General features: G+C 48.1%; 1 long non-coding RNA gene across 1 annotated transcript; it reads left to right on the forward strand.

Moving 5' to 3' along the window:
- The first annotated feature begins 5,273 nt into the window (after positions 1–5,273).
- LOC149121636 (uncharacterized) lies at positions 5,274–15,606 on the forward strand. The gene is made up of 3 exons (XR_016222970.1): positions 5,274–5,665; positions 7,146–7,352; positions 14,221–15,606. It is a non-coding gene; the product is annotated as an uncharacterized LOC149121636 (long non-coding RNA).
- Positions 15,607–20,670: the final 5,064 nt, after the last annotated feature.

Below are 20,670 nucleotides of genomic sequence, written 5' to 3' on the forward strand. Positions count from 1 at the left end.
GTGTACAGGGACCAAATGGGAATTCATCAAGTGTCACCTGTAGGCAGAGGCTGGTGGGGGCATAGGGGATTCTGGTGACAAGGGAATCCTTGATCTGTGTGTAGTGAGTAAGTGCTCTGGGCAGTGACCCAGAAAATTTCATTCACAAGTATCTTCTCCTCCCAGAGAATACAAAACAAATGCTTCTTGTGTCCCAGCCAGCACTGGCCATCCTAAGTCTGCCTCCACCATCCAGAGAGAGAAGAAAAAAGATCCAAAGTTCCACTTTTTTAGTTCTCTGCTTCTCCAATGTTGGCCTGGATCTTTCCACTCTCATTTCCTTTCCCAGTATACCAGAGTTTTCGTTGATTTGAATCTCAGTGATTCCCTGTGCCTTGGACTGCTGAGTCTCCTGAGCCTCTTTGTCTGGCTGCATTGCTGGATGTTGGTTGGGAGTTTGCTCTTGCTGGAAGTTGTGCAGGGCCTTCTCTTGGGTGCTGCCAACCTCGTCAGAACTCTGCAGTATCTGTGCCTTGGTTGTCTTTCCCACAAAATGGGGACATTTTACAGATTCCATGCATACTTATCTATGAGCTATACAGAGCAGAGGTTCCAAAAGTTGTAGGGGTGACGGTGTTCAGGAGCAATAAGACATTCAGATCACTTTTGTAAGAAAGAAATTATTTATTTGAGAGGTCGAGGTATAGACAGTGAGAGGGAGAGACAGAGAGAAAGGTCTTCCATAGCACTCACTTGGCCCCATTTACTTTTCTCTTTGGTTTTAATATGAATTTGTTGAAAATTTCAGTGACCAAAACCAAGTGCAGCAGCACATTGGTGTTTACAGGCCTACAAGTGCCTAGAAACCTACGGGCATGTGAATGCACGACCTCCCTGGGAGACCCCTCATGGCAAGGGCGAACTCCCTGGGGACACATATGCTGCAGTTCAATATGTTTTCTAAAAATTTAATTATTTATTTGAATGTTAGAGGAGAGAGAGAGAGAGAGAGAGAGAGAGATTTTCCATCCACTGCTTCACTGCCCAGATGGTTGCAATGGCAAGGGCTGGGCTGTGCCAAAACCAGGAGACCAGGAGCCAGGAGCTTCTTTCAGGTCTCCTACGTGTGTGGCAGGGGCCCAAGCACGTGGAGCATCTTCCACTGCATTTCTGAGACCATTAACAGGGAGCTGGATTGGAAGTGGAGCAGCCAGGACTTGAACCGATGTCCATTTGGGATGCTAGAGTCATAGGCAATGGGTTTATCTTCTATGCTACAAGCCAGTGCAATATATATATATATATATATACACACATATATATGTATATATATTGCAATATATATATGTAATTATTTATTTGAAGATCAGAGCTACACAAAGAGGAGACACACATACACACACGCACACACAGAGAGAGAGAGAGGGAGAGAGAGAGAGAGAGAGAGAGATAGAGAGGTTGTTTCACTCCCCAATTGGCCACAATGCCAGAGCTGAACCAATCTGAAGCAAGGAGCCAGGAGCTTTTTTCAGGTCTATAACACGGGTGCAGGGGCCCAAGCACTTGGGCTGTCTTTTGCTGCTTTCCAAGGCCATTAGCAGGGAGCTGTATTGGAAGTGGAGCAGCCAGGACTTGAACCAGTGTCCCTATGGGTTGCCAGAGTCACAGGCAGTGGCTTCACCCACTATACTACAATGCCAGTGTCTAATAGATTTTTTAAATTAGCCTTTTTCTTGTTGGCTTTACAAACCTCCCATTTGATCAGAAACCAAAGGAAGCCACCTGCCAAGAGTGGAGCTCTTCCTCTAGCTGCTCCACACTCTACTTCCTGTGTTTCATCTCTTCTCCTCACCTCCTCTGTTGTCATTCAGCCAACCTTGCCTGCTGGTCCAGAGTGGTGCATGCACATGCCCCAGAGGAATGGGTCACAAACTCAATGAAGCCTACAGCCTGTCCCAATGCACAAGGCCTGCTTGAGCTATGCATCCACTGGCCACAGACTACGCATCTCTACAAATGTTGGAGCCCAGGGTCCCTGAGCTACGGGGCTCACAGGGGAAGAAAGAAGCAAAGGTTTACTTTTTCTGAGGCAGCCAATCCTGCAGAGTTTATTTTCTCCTCCTAACCCAAGAATTTGCATCCTTCCTTTTCATATCAACAGTGCTATTCCACATATGCCCTCTCCTCTCCACCCTAGCTCAAGAGCCCTCTACTCCCTTGTCCTCAGGTTGTTTTGTTCATGAGCAACCTGGTTTCCTACCTCCAGTGGCTCCCAAAGCCAGAACCATTATCACCTCTAGACTCTGGAGACAACCCTTCCCATGGGACGGATCACTATGGCTTGTTCACTTTGGAGACATATATCACCATCTCTTCTGGGTCTGAATTGCTGCTGGATTACTTGTAGATGCTGCTTCCCAATTCCCAACATCCTCTCTTTGCTCTTAAAAACTCCCTGCCAGCAACAAGGACCACTGCTCCTCTGAAATGTACTGTGCGTTAGGATGCTAACTAAAAGCTGGCCCACTAAGGTGGTGAAGTTCACACCCAGATAGTCCAGGATTTGAATGCTGCCTCTCACACTGACTGATCTTATGGCTTCATTGTACCTTGTCTAAGCATCCTCGTATAATATGATGATTTGCCTCTATCTCCTATGATATTCGGAGCTTCTTGGGAAAATATTACACATCTATAGGTTCCTTGTGTATATATTTGATGAATAAGTGAAATCATCTTTTCTAGGCCTGCTTTCTCAATTATAAAATGGAGCTATTACTTACCTGCCCGATTGAGTTAAGAGGGCACCCATCACATGCCCACTGGCATATGTTGGGCTCTTAATGGGTGAAGTTTTCTTCAATTTCCTCTTCGGTTTGCTCAACAATTTTCACCCAATTCTATCTCAAATCCAAGCTCAGCTTACTGGGGCTTTCCATTTTCTCCCACATGGGTGCAGGTGCCTAAGCCCTTGGAACATCTTCCACCACTTTCCCACACTATAAGCAAAGAGCTGGATAGGAAATGGAGCAGCTGGGAGATGGACTGACACCCATATGGGGGTTGCTGGCACTGCAGGTGGAGGCTTAGCCTATTACGCCACAACACTGGACCCCCAAAATTCTTTTATTAATATAAAGATTTTATGCATTTTATGGGCATGGTTCCAAGAAGATAACCACACTTCCCTTAATTATATATTTGTGTGTGTGTGTGTGTGTGTGTGAGCGCGCGTATGATTTCTCTATCTATTTGAAAAGTAGATTAATAGAGAGAGAAGGAGAGACAGGGAGAGAGAGAGAGAGAGGGAGAGAGAGAAATCTTCCATCCACTGGTTCACTCCCCCAAAAGCCACAGTACCTCTGGGCTAGATAAAGCCAGAAGTCTGGACTCCATTCGAATCTCCCACATAGGTGATGGGGGCTCAAGTACTTGGGTCATCTTCCATTGCTTTCCCAGGCACATTAACAGGGAACTGGATCAGAAGTTAAACAGCTAGGACTTGAACTGGAACTCATATGGGGGGCCAGTGTCACAGGCAGCGGGAGACCAGAAGCACCTGGCTCCTGCCTTCAGATAGGCGCAGTGCACCGGCCACAGCGCACCGGCCATGACGGCCATTGGAGGGTGAACCAATGGCAAAGGAAGACCTTTCTCTCTGCCTCTGTCTCTCACTGTACACTCTGCCTGTCAAAAAAAATTAAACATAAAAAATGACCATGAAATAATAAGAGTGAGACTTTGAGTGTAATTCATTTTTTTTGACAATTTGCAATCCTACGTGGATTTTTGCAGTGTGTTCTTCTACAGGTATTCTTCCTCTTTCTCACATTGTTTTGGGAAAGATTTATTTATTTGGAAGGCAGAGTAACAGAGAGGGGTCAGAGAGAGCAATCTTTCATCTGTAGGCTCACTCCCCACATGGCCACAATAGCCAGGGCTGCGGCAGGTTGAAGCCAGAACCCTGGAACTCCCTCTTGGTCTCCTACATGTGTGCAGGGGCCCAATGACTTGAGTCATCTTACACTGCTTTATCAGGCACATTTTCAGGGACTGGGATCAGAGGTGGAGCAGTAGAGACTCAAAGCGACACCCATTTGGAATGCCAGCCTTGCAGCTGGTGGCTTAAGCCACTGTGCTACATTGCTGGTCCTCTCATTTTTTTTTTTTTTCAGTTGGGAAATCTGAGGTTTGAGAAACTGAGCCATAAGACAAAACAATGATTTCTTAAGCTATGTTAGACTTCAGCTGGTATTCCTTCTAACCTAAAAGACTATATTCCCCATGGGCAAATGACAAAACCTTTTCCACCTGAGTCTCCTCTTAGCAAACTAGTGATAATATGGTCCCCAGAATTAATCTATGGGCTAAAAGATATGATGTAAGGCATTTAGTCTCTCAGGAATGTTAGTTCTCTATCCAGGTCTCCTGTTATTCTTTCTGTACTTGGTGAACTAAAGGATGACTTAAAATGATTTGAAAATAACTAGCAAATATCAATAAAACACCATACAAATTTTATTCTCAAATCTGGATGCTAAGCTTTCCCCTCTGCAACTCATCAAAATTATTTTGCATTCATTCTCATTTATTATTTGACTGTTACAGGTAAAAACCCAGAGGAATCTTCCAGGTAAGCAGCACGTAAGGTACTTTTTGGAAGAAGGCAGAGTTTATAAAGCATCCTGAAATTGGGGTCAGCTTCACTGGGTGTCACTCTTAAGGATGTTGGTTCAGTTTCTCTGAAGGGAGGAGAGAACTTCCACTTTGCTTCTGGCCTTGTCTAAATAAGGTCGGAGTTTGTGAACTCAAGAGGCTTCCGTGGCCTTGGCAGCTCGTGACAAGAGCCTCAGGTGATTACTGACGTCATAAATAAGAATGTCAATTGTTAAATCAACAACGGGAGTCAATGTGCACTTTATCCCCACGTAGGATCTCCGTCCTTAATGTGTTGTACTATGTGAATTAATGGTAAAACTAATCTTCAAACAGTACTTTACCCTTTGTGTGTCTGTGTGGGTGCAAACTGTTGAAATCTTTACTTAGTATATACTAAGTTGATCTTCTGCATATAAAGATAATTAAAAATGAATCTTAATGAAGAATGAGATGGGAAAGGAGTAGGAGATGGGATGGTTTGCAGGTGAGAGGGTGATTATGGGGAGGAAAACTGCTATAATCCGAAAGTTGCACTTTCAAAATTTATATTTATTCAATAAAAGTTTTATAAGAAAATTTTAAAAAGGATGTTGGTTGAAGAAAGGAATAAGGGCATCTTTGAGATTTTCGGAGTGGAAGAGTGGAGAGATGCAAACAAAAGCAAAGGCTCTTAGTTCCCATTCTGTCTCCACCTGCTGGAGACTGTCAAGCCCTTGAGGATGGCCAGCGAGTCTGGTCTGCAGGCAAGCCTTGGTCCTGGACTCCATTTTCCAGAGTTCCTCCTGCCCTGACGTCGTGCGCACGCGAGCGCCTGCGTGCGTGTGTGCACGTCGGAGCGCATGTGCGCACAGGTGGATCCAAAGCCCAGGACTGCGGTAGTTCATTCACTCACCTTAGCCAGCGCTGGGAGGCGGGGCAGTGACTTCATTTGCACTCAGCGAGTCTGTTACTCTGCACCTGAGGTCCCAGGCAGTTTGCAAGCGCAACACCGGGGCCTCCCCTGCAGCTTCTCCTTCCCCTGTTGTTGGTCTGTAGCCATCACCACTACTGTTCCTGTGCGCCCCCTTGCTTCGCTGGGTGTCCTGAAGGGAGCCGCCGGGCTCCCCGGAATTCTCACGGCAGATAAGGAGACCATGCAGAGGGGTTGGGTGCCAGGGCTGCTGGCGGCTGGGGTTCCAGGGTCGCTGGGTGCCATCGGGGGACGGCAAGGTTGAGAGGGACCCAGGCTGTCCCGCGTTTCCCCACGCTCTCGGGGTCCCGCGTCTCCCCTTTTCTCAAGTTTCCTTAATGCCTTTTATTTACGGGGTACAAGGGGTGTTCCCAGTCGCAAAGGGTGTGTGGCGGGTGTTCAGTGTTACTGGAATGGATCGGTGGGTTCATTTCTTCGGCTCAGTGTAGCAATAAACGGCCGGGAAAAGGTAGCAAAAAAGGCAGAAGCTTTATTGTGCCAAGCGAAAGTAGTCTTAAGCGAGCCGGATGCTGGTTTCCAGGAGGTGTAATAGGTTTTTAAAGGTCTCACTTTTTTTTTTTTTTTTAAATTGGACCACAATCGGAGGGGTGGGGTGGGAGAGTTCATTTTTATATTGTTCTAAGTACCGCAGGGAGCCCTCCTCTTGGGAAGAAAAAACTGGCTAAAAGCAAAAAAAATACAAAAACAAAAATAATAACAACAACAACACATACAACCAGGTAGAGGCTTTGGAGCTGAGACTTTCTGAGAAATGCTGCAGTGCAGAGCTGGGTCAGTGGTCTGGGTGCACGCAGGCAGGTGACTGCCCGGAACTGGAGTCTTTCAGTGCCCATGCGACTTCAGACCTACCAGGCCGTTTTGCCGTGGTTCCCGTGGAGCAGGGCTGGGTGACCCCCAGCAGGGAGCTCAGGGCTGCAGTGGATGGCTCAGCCCCGCTGGCCTCACTCCGCAGGCACACAGTCCCCAAGGTGGGGTGCCCTCAGGCACACTTGGGCGGTTGGGGCTGCGCGGGCTCCGCTGACTTTTTCCCCTGTTCTTCACTTTCCCGAAGTGCCGCTCTCCGCTGGCTGTCCTACAGTCCCTGCAGCTGGAAGTAAGGGGGCTGCCGAGTTTTCTTATTTTCTGTTTGGTGCCAAAGCCCAAGACATTTTTAGCATTGGGAGCGCACTAACTACTAATTTGCACAAGGTCTGGTCTGTGGACATCTCTGTACAAGTGTGAGGAGGGGTAAAACAGAAAAAGGGACCAGAAATATGTGCCCCCTTTCCCCCGCAGAGATGCCCACGCAGTGGGGAAAGAGTTGTGGCCTAGGAAAATATGGCACTTATCTTCCACACAGTGGAATTGTCAGCAGAGTAACCAGTCTTGAGTGAGTCCCTGTTCTGTTAGATTAGTGCTGTCACCCGATTGCCGGTTGATGAACCTGATTGCCCATAATGAGGCCGCCTAGGAGGAGGAGCAGAAGGGACTCTAGGCAGTGGGTGTGAACGTTGCTGCGCGCCTCCTCTCAGCCCGTGTGGGGTTTGCTTGTCCCCAGGCTGCATCCTGTTATGGACCCTCTGATGGACCAGCAGCTGTGTGTTTCTTCTGGGAGGAGCTGCTTCAAGCCGGCATTCTGAGCACCCACGTCTTGTGACCATTCATCTCCCAGGGAAACAGCCAGGAACAGGATTCCTAGAGCTGTCCTGTTGGCAGGCTGTCCTCCGCAGATCATACCCACCGCCGCTGGAGGGTGACAGGCAAGGTACTTAGAATGTGGAAGAGAAGTTTTTAATATGAGATACATGCTCTGGTGATTTAGCAGTGATGTCACTAGGAAAGGCACCCTGTGGGGAAGCTGATGGTGTCTGATGATGTCCATTAATCTCCCCATTACTAGCAGCTACTGACATCTGCTGTGGGCTGGAGAAGGAAGCCTTGTCCTTGAACTCCAGTGACTGGGAGGATTCAGCTACAGTTTAATGGAGGCTTCATTTGGAGGGAGTAACCAAAGTACTTCATTTTGTGTGTGTGTGTGTGTGTGTGTGTTTTTAAAGAGGTAGTAACATTTTTTCAGTTACAGCTCTGCATGTAATGGTTGTAATTTGTAGCAAATGATTTTTTGGTTACATTTTGAGTTTCATTTAGTTTCTGTTTAATTTATGTTTTCAAGTTAATGAATCGTAGAAATCAGCTTATATTATCCTGGCTGTTAATGTAAGTACCTTTCTCTCATCTCTCACTCAATGTACATTATAGAGATTTATTTTATTTATTTGAAAGGCAGAGTGACACAGAGAAGGAGAGAGAGACAGAGAGACAAAGGGGTCCAGAACTCTATCTGGGTCTCCCATGTGGGTGGCAAGGACCCAAATACTGGAGCCATCTTCTGCTGCTTTCCCAGGTGTGTGAGCAGGCAGCAGGATCAGAAGCAGAGCAAGTAGGTCTTGAGTAGTGTTCACAGGGGATGCCAGCATTGGAGGCAGTGGCGTAACCCTCTGTGCCATGAAGCCAGCTCCTCCATAGATATTTGGAAATGCTGTTGGTAGCATTGAAACTGTAAAGTCTTAATTTTACAAGGGAAAGGGAAAGAAGTCTGTTCTAACTCTGGTCAGTTCCAGGGGCTGTTGGCTCACATAGAAGCTGTTTCTGAAAAGAGACACAGGAAGATGTGTGTGTCTGTGCCACAGTATTGGAGGTATCCGTGTGTTTCCTGTTTGCACACTAACTCACATGTACAGATGTTCCCTGTGCATATGAGCATGATGCAGGGATTCCTCTGTGTCTGGGCCTTGTCTGGGGAGATGAAGAGAAGACACATGGGTGGGGGAACCACACAGCTGGAAACTGGGCTCTGAATCAGGCCCACCTTGCACGGTGCTTCTTCCCCAGAGACCCTCACCTGTTCTGGACGACTTGGCCTTGCAAAACTCATCTTCCCAAGGAATGTTGTAGCTGAAGGTTTTGCAGTTGTTTTTTTTTTTTTTTTTTTTTTTTGCTTGCCTCAACTGCATTTTACCCAGCATGTGTGCAGACCAAAGTCAGCTGTGTGTAGATCCCAGGACGCCATCTGTAGGTTTTCCTAAGTGACAGTGCTCTGCTACTGCTGCCCACTGGATCCTAAGGCCTGTGGTGGCTCTCGGCTGAGCATCTGGAAGCCAGAAAGATGGCAGCTCAGCCATTGGGGCTTCCCTGTTTTTCTGCCCCTGACTTTCTCCCCCTCTCTCTTTTGCTATTTGCTGTTACTGCTGGTCTGGAAAGGAGGACTTTCCAGGAATATTCACTCCTTGATCCAAATTGCCAGTCAGCCTCTGTCCCTCTGGGAAGACTGCTTCTTGTGGGACATTGGCCATTGGCAGAGATGCTGATGGACATGATGTGGGCACCTTTGAGGCAGCCAACTTGTGCTACCTTTGCAGTCCTTTGGCAGTGGAATGAATGCCCCTGCTTTAGCAAGTGTAAGTTCCTGTGGAATGTGGTGGAAGAGATGGCATCCAGAAATCCATCCATCCATCCCTATTTCTTTGCCTTCCTCCTTATGCCTCTCTGACCTCGGAATTATTTTCCAGGCTTTCTGTTGTTTCACACTTAACAGACTGCATGGGCTTCTGTTTTCACAACTCTCAGCCCTTGTCCACCTCAGGATATTTTTCAGTGAAGGACAGAGGTGTCATCTGTCTTCCATAAAGTATCCATCTTACATTTCAAGCAGCTGTGTTTTCCTGGTGCTTATCTTGTAATAGACTGGAAAGCTGACTTCTCTTGGGATATAACAGGCTTGCACTTGAACACTGGACACAGTTGTCCTGTGTGACTGCCCCATATTTCATGTCTACAACTTATGAAACAGCTGTTCTCAAGATTTCCAAGTGCCTGGTTGGACTCTGGCTACGTTCACCCAGAGTGACAACTAAATATTTATTTGGCACTTGGAGACTTGGAGTGCTGAGCCCTATAATCTTCTACTCAAATTTGACCAGAAAATAATTGTGTTTTGAAACATTTGGGGGTCCGGCGCTGTGGCTTAGTAGGTAAGGCTGCTACCTGCAGTGCCAGAATCCCATATGGGTACTGGTTTGAGACCCAGCTGCTCCACTTCCATTCCAGCTCTACTATGGCCTGGGAAAGCAGTGGAAGATGGCCCAAGCCCTTGATCACTGCAACCATGTGGGAGACCCGGAAAAAGCTCCCGGCTCCTGCCTTTGGATTGGTGTTGCTGCAGTCATTTCGGCCAATTGGAAGTGAACCAGTGGATGGAAAACCTCTCTCTCAGTCTCCCCTTCTCTCTGTGTTTAACTCTTTCAAATAAATAAGGCCAGCGCCGCGGCTCACTAGGATAATCCTCCTCCTTGTGGCACTGGCACACTGGGTTCTAGTCCCAGTCGGGGTGCCAGATTCTGTCCCAGTTGCCCGTCTTCCAGGCCAGCTCTCTGCTATGGCCAGGGAGTGCAGTGGAGGATGGCCCAAGTGCTTGGGCCCTGCACCCCATGGGAGTCCAGGAGAAGCACCTGGTTCCTGGCTTTGGATCAGCGTGATGTGCAGGCCACAGCATGCTGGCCACAGTGGCCATTGGAGGGTGAACTAATGGCAAAAGAAGACCTTTCTCTCTGTCTCTCTCTCACTATCCACTCTGCCTGTTGAAAATAAAAAAGAATGAAATAAATAAATAAGTCTTGAAAAAAGAAAAGAAACATTTGGGCTCTGGGTAGACAGGGCAGTTTGCTTCAAGCCTGGTGAGAATTTATGAGCTGATGTTGTTTTTACACCCCATATTAAAGATTTGCTTCATTTACTTTTCTTTCTTAAAAAGAAGTTTATGTATTTCAAAATCAGAGTGAAAGAGGAAGAGGGAGAGATAGAGAAAGAGAGAACTTCCATCTATTGGTTCACTTCCCAGATAGATGTAATGGCCGGGGCTTTTCCAGGCCAAATCCAGGAGCTTCTTCCAGGTCTCTGCATTGGTGGCTGGGGCCCAACAACATGGGCCATCTTTCACTTCTTTTCCAGGGCCATTGCATGGAGCCATATCAGAAGTGAAGCAGCCCTGTGGGATGCCAGCACTGCAGGCTGTGGCTTTTTCCACTATGCCACAATGCCAGCCCCATCTCTTTATTTTCTTAAGCAAACTTCCTAAAGTTTTCTTTCCTCTCTTTTGGAATTTCTGTGCTTCCATCCTCTCTATAACCACCCTTTTCTCTCTTCTTTTTATCGTGCTGAGAAGAGCAGTAGAGACACTGCAGCTCTCTCCCTTGTCAGCATGGCTTCCTCAGGCTGTCTTCCTGAATTAGGAGCAGCTACTTCCTGTGTTTAGGCAGGAAACTGGTGGATCACAGCACCCTCAGGATTTCTGCTTTGCTCTCCTCTGTGATGTATTTGAAAAACCGTTCTCAGCTCTGAGTAGGGGGTGGCATTTGGTACTCTGAGACGTGTGTTTGTAAAGTCAGGTGTCATGGAGGACCCTGTGTCCTAAGATTCAGCTGAGCCCATCCAGGCCATGGGCAGCCTGTACTGAGCAGGGCCTGGCTGACATCAGGCAGATGGTGTTGGGGGTCGGGGGTACTTTCCAAGGGCTCTGGTCATGAAGCAGGGGTGGGGACACTAGTCTTGGCTTTCAGCAGATCTGTGGTTGCTGGGGAGATGGGGGCAGTGCCCAGGTCACCAGGCTCCACCTCTGGAGCACAGCTGGAGCAGAAGCCCCTGGTGAAGGGTACCGCGAATCCCCAGACGACATGGGCCATCCCTCTGTCTGGACTGCACAGACCTAGCCCTCTTCCTGCTCAGCCGCTCCTGGGTTCTCTGAGCCTCTTTCCTCCTCTGCCTCTTCAAGGGGGCCCAGGCTTATGTGAGGAGCTTGGTGTTTTCTGGTTGCTCACTCTCAACACAATCATGGGGACTCCTTTTCCTGTTGCTGGGTCTGTGCTGTCGGGATGAGGTGATGTTTGCACAGCTGATGTGGGGCCTGGCTGGCAGGAGCAGTCCCTGATGGCTACAGAGCTGTCTGGCCTAGTGTGTGCCTGGCTCTGCTTGCTGCTGGGAGACAGCTGGCTGCTCTGCCTGGGGAAGCTACTGGGTCACCTGGCTCTGCTCCTGCCCCTTTCAGCCACTGCCATGCAGAAGTGATCCCTGCTGCTGTCCGCTCAAAGCTGCCTGCTGACTTAGCTGAGCTGTGAAGCTGGACATGGATCATCTGTGGGAAGAAGCCTCAGGGATAGCAGGACCAGCCCAGCAGAGGCAAGGCCACAGAGGGGCTCCTTGTGCTCACTTGCCAAGGACATTCCCCCAGTCTCCACCCCTGATGAGGCTTGCAGGTGCTTTTAGAGTTGTTGGTGAGCTCATCATCTCCTTGCAGGATGGGGCACTCATGAGTGAGTTCTCTACTTAGAAACCAGAATGGGAGGGTCCCTTCCACCTCTTTCAGGCTTCTTTGTTCCCCTGGGTCCATTTGCTGTCTTCTGGGTGGAGGCTGGGAGACTGGGTCAGTAGCACGAACGTGACCAGACCTGCAGTGGAGAACAGACTACAGGGCCTTGTTGTGATAGGAGCCAGTGGAAGGAGTAGGTGGCTCTGGGGGTGGGTTGCAGAGGGAAGGCATGTGGGGGCCTGAGAGCATAGGAAGGGCGAGGGGTGTGTGGTTGTGGGAATGGATGTGCAGACTCATGCACTAGGGCCTGGCTTTTAGGAGATCTGCTGTTGCTGGGGGAATGAGGGCAGTGCCCAGGTCACCAGGCTTTCCCTGGTGCACTGGGACTTAGCTTCTCCCTGGGCACCTGGGCAGTTGCACGGCCATCCATTCAGTCCAGAGGCATTTCCCTTTTCCTTTTCAAGGCTGTGAAGCACTTGGGGAGCGTTTCCCAAGCCCAGGCTCTGCAGCTGGCAACCTGTCCATCCATGGGCCATTCAATACTCACCCCCACAGGCAGGCCCACAGCAGGCTCTACAGTGTTCATTAGGGATCCGGTGCTTTCTGGAACTCTTCCCACAGGCAGTTTTTCCAGGGATGCTTGCAGGTCAACCCTAGGTTGATGATTTGGAGGTCGTTCTCTGAATCAAAATGCACACATTGTATCTAAACAGCAGAAGCTGCACCAACTCCTCTGTTGCCGTTTATGGTAATGTGGGAAAGGAGGGAGAGAGGCTCAAAATCCCTTTCCTGTGCTGTTCCAGCTGCTCTCCCTTTAGTATTATCCACACACCAGGACTAGGCCTGGGTTTCCTCTGACTTCTTTTTCCTTTTATTTGATTCAGATGTGAGCTCCTATTATAGAAACTGAGTCCCTGCGTCAGATCGACTGGGGATAGAGAACCCCCAATCTCAAGATACTTTCTTGTCCTGTAAATTTGTTTTGTCAGATGTTGTTTGAAATGAACAGTCTGATAGAATTTGTGTGTCAGGGAGTTTGGGGTGATATAGAATCAGGTTTCCTGTGATGATATTTAAGCAGTATTCAGGTACAAGGTCTTAGAGTCTCTGGTGTGTGCTCAGACCGTGAATTACACAGACACCATCACCCTCTGGCCTAGGGGAGACACATCTGCAACCCCTGCCCCCATGTGCATGTCTCAGGACTATGGCAGGATGGTTTATCTGTTCTCAGTGGAGGAGTATATGTCTTGCAGGAGCCTTCTACTTCAGGTGAGAAATAAACAGCAGGCCTGAGTTGGGGGAGTTCTGGACAGGGATTGACAGGGGAGGCAGAAGAAGCATAGCTGGGGAGAGGCCTTTGCATGTAGTCTGTGTGTATCCTCCTAGGGCTGAAGGAGGACTGTCCAATACCCTGAGTGCATAAATAAGTTCAATGTTTTCCTTGTCATAGGAAGGGAACCCCTGGGGCTTGGGAATGCCAGAGAAGGGTTCTGATTGCCAGGGAGTGTGGAGTAGGAGTGTGGGAGTGGGAAATGCTGATCCTCTGCCTGCTGACCTTGGACTGGAGTCTGCTACCTAACTCCACTTGTTTAAGTAGAGCTTGTGTTTGGAGTCTCACATTCATATGTGTGTAGCAGATACAGGCAGATGCTACCTCAAGTCCTGTCAGCTCTTTTAAGGCTGCCTTTTGATTTAAGGGAAGGGGTTCAGCTCACTGCTGGGGCAGGACCTCACTATCAGTCACGGAACACCCAGTTCTGCCTCTCCCTGTCCCCAGGCCTTCCCATATAGGCTCACAAAGCTGTTTGGGAGGCAGAAGAGCAACACTGAACATGGGATTCAGGCCTAAAGGCCACAATCACAGTGCAGAAGGAATTCTAGAAAAAGCCAAGGTGGGGTGAGAGGTGTCTAATAAGTATGGACAGCAGCCCAGGCTCAGTAGGACTGAAGTTAGGGCCCAGACTTTAGCTTCCTTCTAGAGCCATAAATTAAATAACAACAAGAACAAAAACAACAACAACAAACCACCAAAAACAAAGCAAAAAAGGAGCCATTGAATGAGAAAATCACAATGCATGGGCTTCCTGTGTGAGTGGCCACCCCATGGGGCTTCATTCTGACTGGGCAAAAGTCAAAGGTGGTTTATGGTTAAAAGAACCCAGAGAAGTGCATTTAACTCTTTCCTGCCAGCAGAGATACTTCACAGCTGCCTCTTGACTTCTCAGCCTGCTCTTGACAGTTTTTATTGTCCTTTTTTCTCTATTTGAAGACAGCACCTGCTGTGGAAGTGCTCAGTGCCCTCTCCATGACACAGCTATGAGAAGGCGAGTGTGTGGCTTGCAGGAGACCTTACCATGAAGTCTTGGACACAGCTGTTGATGTGGATCATGGCCAGTGTGGACCTCACTGTCATGATGACATTGTACTGCCCCTAGAGCATTTTGTCCTTCTCTGATGATGGGGAGTGTCCCATGGAGTCTGTATCGCGGTGATCCTGTGAGCTGCAGTTGTGCCCCTGTGAGCTGCTGCTACTACAGAGCTGTAGCCCTGCCTCAGCTTAGGTGTTGATTGCTGACAGTTGAGAAACTGTGGCAGTTGTTGTCATAGACAGAGTGTGACACACTCTCTCATCAGTTTAAGCATCCAGCCAGATGTACTGCGTGTCCACCACGTCCCAGGTGCCAGACCAGGCACTGAGGACAGGATGCTGAGCAAGGCAGCTTATGCTTCCTGCTTGTTATACCTTAAACTCTAGTTAGCAATTGTAGGGACTTCTGGAAAGTGTTCTAATCTGAAAAGTATAAAATGCCCTGGATTCCAAGGTCTGCACATCCAGTCTTGTTTAAGAGTCAAGGATAACTTTCTGGAAGAAGTGACATTTGTGCAGATGCCTGAACATCAAGAAGAAGTAATTTATTCTAAGGAGCTGTGCCTGGCAGGTTGCTTTTTTTGGGACAGTGTACAGCATCTCAGTGGAAGAAAGAACTCCAGTGCTGCCAGGGTTTGCATATGAGAAAGCGAGAATCAGATTCTCCCTGCCAGGACCATGAGCTGACCTCATCTCCCTGCAGTACTTCTTCATCCAACAGCCAGGCCTGGTTGAGAATGTCCACTTGGTGCTCGTGTGGTTCTGAGGCCTGACATCAAAGACGATCTTGCTTTTCAAGTAACTTTGCAAAGAGAAATCACTATCAAATACTTCCTGATGATGTGTGTTCGCTTCACCACCAGAAGACCCCAAGAGTATTCAGAACCGTGCCCAGCGCAGAGGAGACACTCAGGAAATATGTGGTGAGCAAAGGAGGACATTGCCTTACTGCTGTTTTTTGGGAGGCAGATTAGGAGTCCTGATTAAACTGGAGTTAATGCTCAGCTCTATATTTTGCCCTCTGCATGGTTGGTCACTTGGCCATTAGCTGAAGCCCCATTGTCCTTTGGATTCTTGGCAGAGTTCTTTTGTTTCCCATTATAGGTGCATTGCTTGGCCTTGGCTTTCCTGTGGGAGGCTAGGTCAAAAGAAGGGGTCCTACTTCTTCCCGGGAGCCTGGTGGTCATGGTGGGTAGCTAAGATGTTTATATGAAACAGAAATGGTCATGAAAAACCAGACAGGAAGGGCTTGAAAATGTCCTGGGCAGGCATCACGCTGTGATGTCAGGACTGCCGGTTTCAGGTCATGTGTGGTGGAGGTGGTGGTGGAGGAGGGGTGGGGAGTGTGGGGATCATCCTGTGTAATGCAGATTCCCAGGGTCTGCATTCCTCCTGCTGAGCAGAGCCACAGGGAATGCTGCCCAGAGTTCTTTGTCTTTAGCAGGCAGCCTCCTGTGGTGCTGCTTTTGTCCCTTGTGGATTCTGGGTCCCTCTTCTAGGGGGACAGCATCAGAGGGAATGAAGGTTTTACAGAGGAGTTTGACCCTGAGGGACTGGGAGTTAGGGTTAGGAGAGAGGAGAGACAGAGGATGCCATTCTGCAGAGCAGCAGGTGAGAGTGGAGACACAGGTCTGCTCCCAGCAGTGCCTTTCTCACCCAGTCCTGTGGAGAATCTGCCCAGCTGCCTTGTGTCCCTCTGGTGCCCTTGGATCCTTCATGGGGAGTTGCCATTCCTTCCCACGTTGCTGACCAGCTGATGGTGCATGCTCCAGCTGCCCCTTCTCTGCAATTTTGTAATTAGGAGGTGGCCCAGGGGAGGGGCTTGTGTGGCTTAGCCTGATGTGGGTGAGGCTGGGCATGCTTTGGTATGGCTTGGGCTCCCACCAGCTCATCTTGCTGCTCTACTGCCAGGAGGGGCTGGAGGGTTGTTTTGTTTGTTTGTTTGTATTTCAATCACTTTGACTATGACCTTGTCTAAACAAGATAAGAATCTGAGAACTCAGAGGGCTTCCATAGCCTTGGAAACTCATGACTGGAGCATAGGGAGATTACTGATGCCATAGACAGGAGTGTCAATTGGTAAAGTCAACAACAGGAGTCACTGTGCACTTACTCCTCATGTAGGATCTCTGTCCTTAATATGCTGTGTATTGAGATTTAATGCTATAACGAGTACTCAAACAATATATTTCACTTTGTGTTTCTATGGGGGTGCAAACTGTTGAAATCTTTACTTAATGTATACTAAACTGATCCTCTGTAAAAAAAAAAAAAAAAGAAAAAGAAATTATCAACTCCCAACTTGACTCTCACTGGGATTAAACATGACAATAGGTCTGATCTGATTTCATCATAATTTAAAAAAAATCATCTATTATTCATCACTTTATGTTTCGTTGTGGGAGCAAACTGTTGAAATCCTTACTTAATGTATACTAAGCTGATCTTCTGTATATTAAGATAATCGAAAATGAATCTTGATGTGAATGGAAGGGGAGAGGGAGTGGGAAAGGGGAGGGTTGTGGGTGGGAGGGACGGTATGGGGGGGAAGCCATTGTAATCCATAAATCGTACTTTGGAAATTTATATTCATTAAATAAAAGTTAAAAAAATAAAATAAATCAGTGCTCCCTTTCTCTTTGCCAGCTCTCAAGTTTTGAAATCCTAATTTGTAAAGAAATAAGTGCTGGAGGGTGGGAAGTGGCAAATTAGTCACGGCCACATGCAGATTGGCATTCTGCTTCAAGTTCTGCCCCTTCCTGGGGGCAGTGCTGGTGGCTGTGAGGTTAAATGACCTACAGAAAGGGCTCAGGGTGAGGTCTGGTGGCTTTAGATACCTGACCACTAGGGGCTGCCTTCCTCAAACTTGCTTCTAGACTTCTGTGTGGGATTTACTCCTAATGTAATTTCCTACCTCCCTTTAAAAGGCTCATCTCATTTCATTGTAATTATTTGCTTCATTGTTTCTCTACTGTAAGTGTATGTCTGTCTCCTTGTGACACAGTATCCAGTGTATCACTTCATGTTGTGCTTGGCTCAAGAGATAGTGGTTGTGAGAGTAAATGAACCTCTTTGCTGAGAGGCACTGTCTGGCTTCAGCCCAATTGATAGAGTGTGAAGGACCTCTCAGTGTTGAGCACAGGACTGGGCAGCTCCTGGCACACTGACAAGTGGGAAGTGGTGCCTAGAAAGTGAAGAACACCTTAAGGACAGGGTCACAATGCAGGATCAGAAATGCTGGGCTTGTCAGGGATGAGCTGTGTGACTCCAAGTAAATCACTTTGTTCTTCTGAGCCCCAGCTACTCCTACTTAAATGAGAGCTAGCGGCCAGTGCCAAGGCTCACTAGGCAAATCCTCCCCCTGTGGTGCCGGCACCCTGGGCTCTATTCACGGTTGGGGTGCCAGATTCTGTCCTGGTTGCTCCTCTTCCAGTCCAGCTCTCTGCTATATGGCCCAGGAAGGCAGTGGAGGATGGCCCAAGTGCTTGGGCCCTGTACCCGCATGGGAGACCAGGAGGAAGCACCTGGCTCCTGGCTTCAGATAGGCACAGCGCGCCAGCTGTAGCAGCCACTTGGGGAGTGAACCAATGGAAAAAGGAAGACCTTTCTCTCTGTCTCTCTCACTGTCTAACTCTGCCTGGCAATAAATAAATAAATAAATGATGAAAGAAATTTTAAAAATGAGAGGAAGCAGATAATCCTTGCCCTGCCTTGCAGGGTGGCTGAGATGGGAAATATCACACAGGTGTGCTTTGTAGTCTAAAAGTAACTAAATAAATATGGCACATATGTACTATATGCAGGGATATGGATACACACAGAAATGCTTGTTTAAAGAACAGCACAATATTAGGGGACTGAATTAGCTTATAAAATACCCACGTGTACAACTTGGAAGTAGAACTCTTAGATGCAGTTCTTGTTTTTTCTTATTTTTCAGTTAATTATTCAGAGAGGCAGAGTTATAGACAGAGAGATGGAGAGACAGAGAGGTCTTCCATCTGCCCTTTCACTTCCCAAATAGCTGCAATGGCCAAAGTTTGGCCGACCTGAAGCCAGGAGCCAGGAGCATCTTCTATGTCTCTCATGTGGGTGCATGGGCCCAAGCCTTTGCACCATCTTCCACTGCTTTCCCAGGCCATTAGCAGAGAGTTGGACTGGAGAAGGAGCAACTGGGACTTGGTCCAGCACCCTATGGGATTCAGGTGCCACAGGCAGTGGTTTAACCTGCTATGCCACAGCACTGGCCCCAGGTGCAGTTCTGAACGTGATTTTGGGCTACAGCAGAGAGTCTATTTCCTGACACCAATGGTAGCATTCTTTGCATAAGTGGTTCAGGACAAAAGTTTCCCAATTTCTGTAGACTTTTGTGAGTACAGGTTGGAAGACAGTTCTGTTTTATACAGACCTGTGACATCTTAGCTGATATTATACTCTGCCGTATCCCCACTGGGAAGAATTCACCCTTTTGCTTTACAGAAGTCCAAGCAGTTTTCTTTTTCTGTGTCCAGGGTCAGTGACTCTTCCCTGTTCTGTGGAGGGAACTGTTCTGGCTCAGAGGCATAGCAACTTGGCCTGGGGAATGACAGGCAAAGTTCAGATGAAAGGGGCTTTCTGCCCTAGAGAGCTTTTGTGGTTGTGAGCAGAGCTGAGCTCTGTGCAGGGCCACTACTGGGGAGATGAAGAGGCCATGTCAGATTTGGAAGGATCTGGAAGGGCTTGTCCCTTAGGTGAGATCTTTAGAAGTGAGAGCTGGGCCAGGAGGATTGGAAAGAACAAGCATTTGGGAAAGGCTATATATCTGTGGCAAACTTCAATGTGTGCTTATTTAATATAATCAGATTCATGAAGCTTTTTTCCGAAAGAATTTATTAATTTATTTGAAAAGCAGAGTTAGAGAAGAGAGAGAGAGAGAGAGAGAGTGAGTTTCCACCCGCTGATTCACTCCCCAAATGGCCACAATAGCGGGGCTGGGACAAGCTGAGGACAGGAGCCAGGAGCTTCTTCCAGGGCTCCCACATGCATGTCGGGGCCCAAAGGCTTGGGCCATCTTTGGCTGCTTTTCCAAGTGGCCACAATTGCCAGATCTTGGCCAAGCTAACGCCAGGCTCCCAGAGCTCCATCTGGCTCTCCCACATGGGTGGCAGGTTCCCAAGTACTCAATCTGCTGCTGCCTTCCCAGGCACATCAGCAGGGAGCTGGATCTGATTCTAAGAGGCTGGGGCTTGAACCTGGGCTCATATGCTGGTATTGTTGCAGTCAGTGCTTTAACCTGTTTTGCCACAACAGCGGCCCCATCTTTGTGTTCCTTCAAAGCAGCTTGGCTATCATCTCACTTTCTCTAGCAGCATCCTGATTTCAAAGAGGCTTAAAGGGCATGAGGACATGGGGCCTGTGGTTTTCTCCAAGCCTTGGCCCTAAGGGGTTTCTTCTATGAAGCTATTCTTGGCAGTGGGATCAGAAGTTGGGGTGGGGAGGTTGCTATTAGGCAAATAGGGCTGTCAGTGCCCCTTCCCCTCTGCCCCACCCTGCAAACCATGCCTGCCCTTGGATTCTGTCCTTAGAGCTCTGGAGTGAGGGCAGTAGTGATGGAATGAAGGAAGGAAATTGCTTAGAGGATTTAAGTTGTTTTTTTTCCCCCAAAGCTAATCTTTACCCCCTCACCTGTATTCTTCCTTCCCATTTGAAAAATAAGAATTCAATCAAGTGTGGAATGCAGCAAAAAAGGAGATTCCATTTTAACAAAGGATGTGATGCAGAATCCTTGTAGATGATTCTCCTTGGAGCTGCAGCAGTAGGAATTTAATCCTCCTAATAATTTGACCCAGATTGTATATTTCCAGGTTTCCCCACTAACATTCTCTGTTGGATTAGAGAGCTGGAGAGAAGGAAAGAAAACTTGAAGAAGATGGCAGCTTTGATGCACACCAAGGAATTGCACACAGTCTGTGTGATAGAGGAATTGCAAACAGGCTGTGTGATAACATAACACTTGTTGATGAAGGTAGGCAGAAGTGAGGGCCTCGCACTCACACCTGGGATGCATATAATACGGTAGAGTCTCTCTGGAGGATAACCTGGCAGATCTCTCCACAAGAAATTTGAAATGAAAATTTCCTTTGGTGGGATTCGACTATAGAAACCTTCTTTACAAACTGAATCAGAGGGGCTAGCACTGTGGCGTAGCAGGTAAAGCCACAGCCTGCAGTGCTGGCATCCCATATGGGCACCAGTTCAAGTCCCGGCTGCTCCACTACTGATCCAGCTCTCTGCTCTGGCCTGGGAAAGCAATGTAGGATGGCCCAGGTCCTTGGCCCCTGCACCCACATGGGAGACCTGGAGGGAACTCCT

This window comes from Oryctolagus cuniculus, chromosome 16 (assembly GCF_051225735.1).
Source record: "Oryctolagus cuniculus isolate XC-2025 breed Fujian yellow rabbit chromosome 16, ASM5122573v1, whole genome shotgun sequence".
Taxonomy (NCBI): domain Eukaryota; kingdom Metazoa; phylum Chordata; class Mammalia; order Lagomorpha; family Leporidae; genus Oryctolagus; species Oryctolagus cuniculus.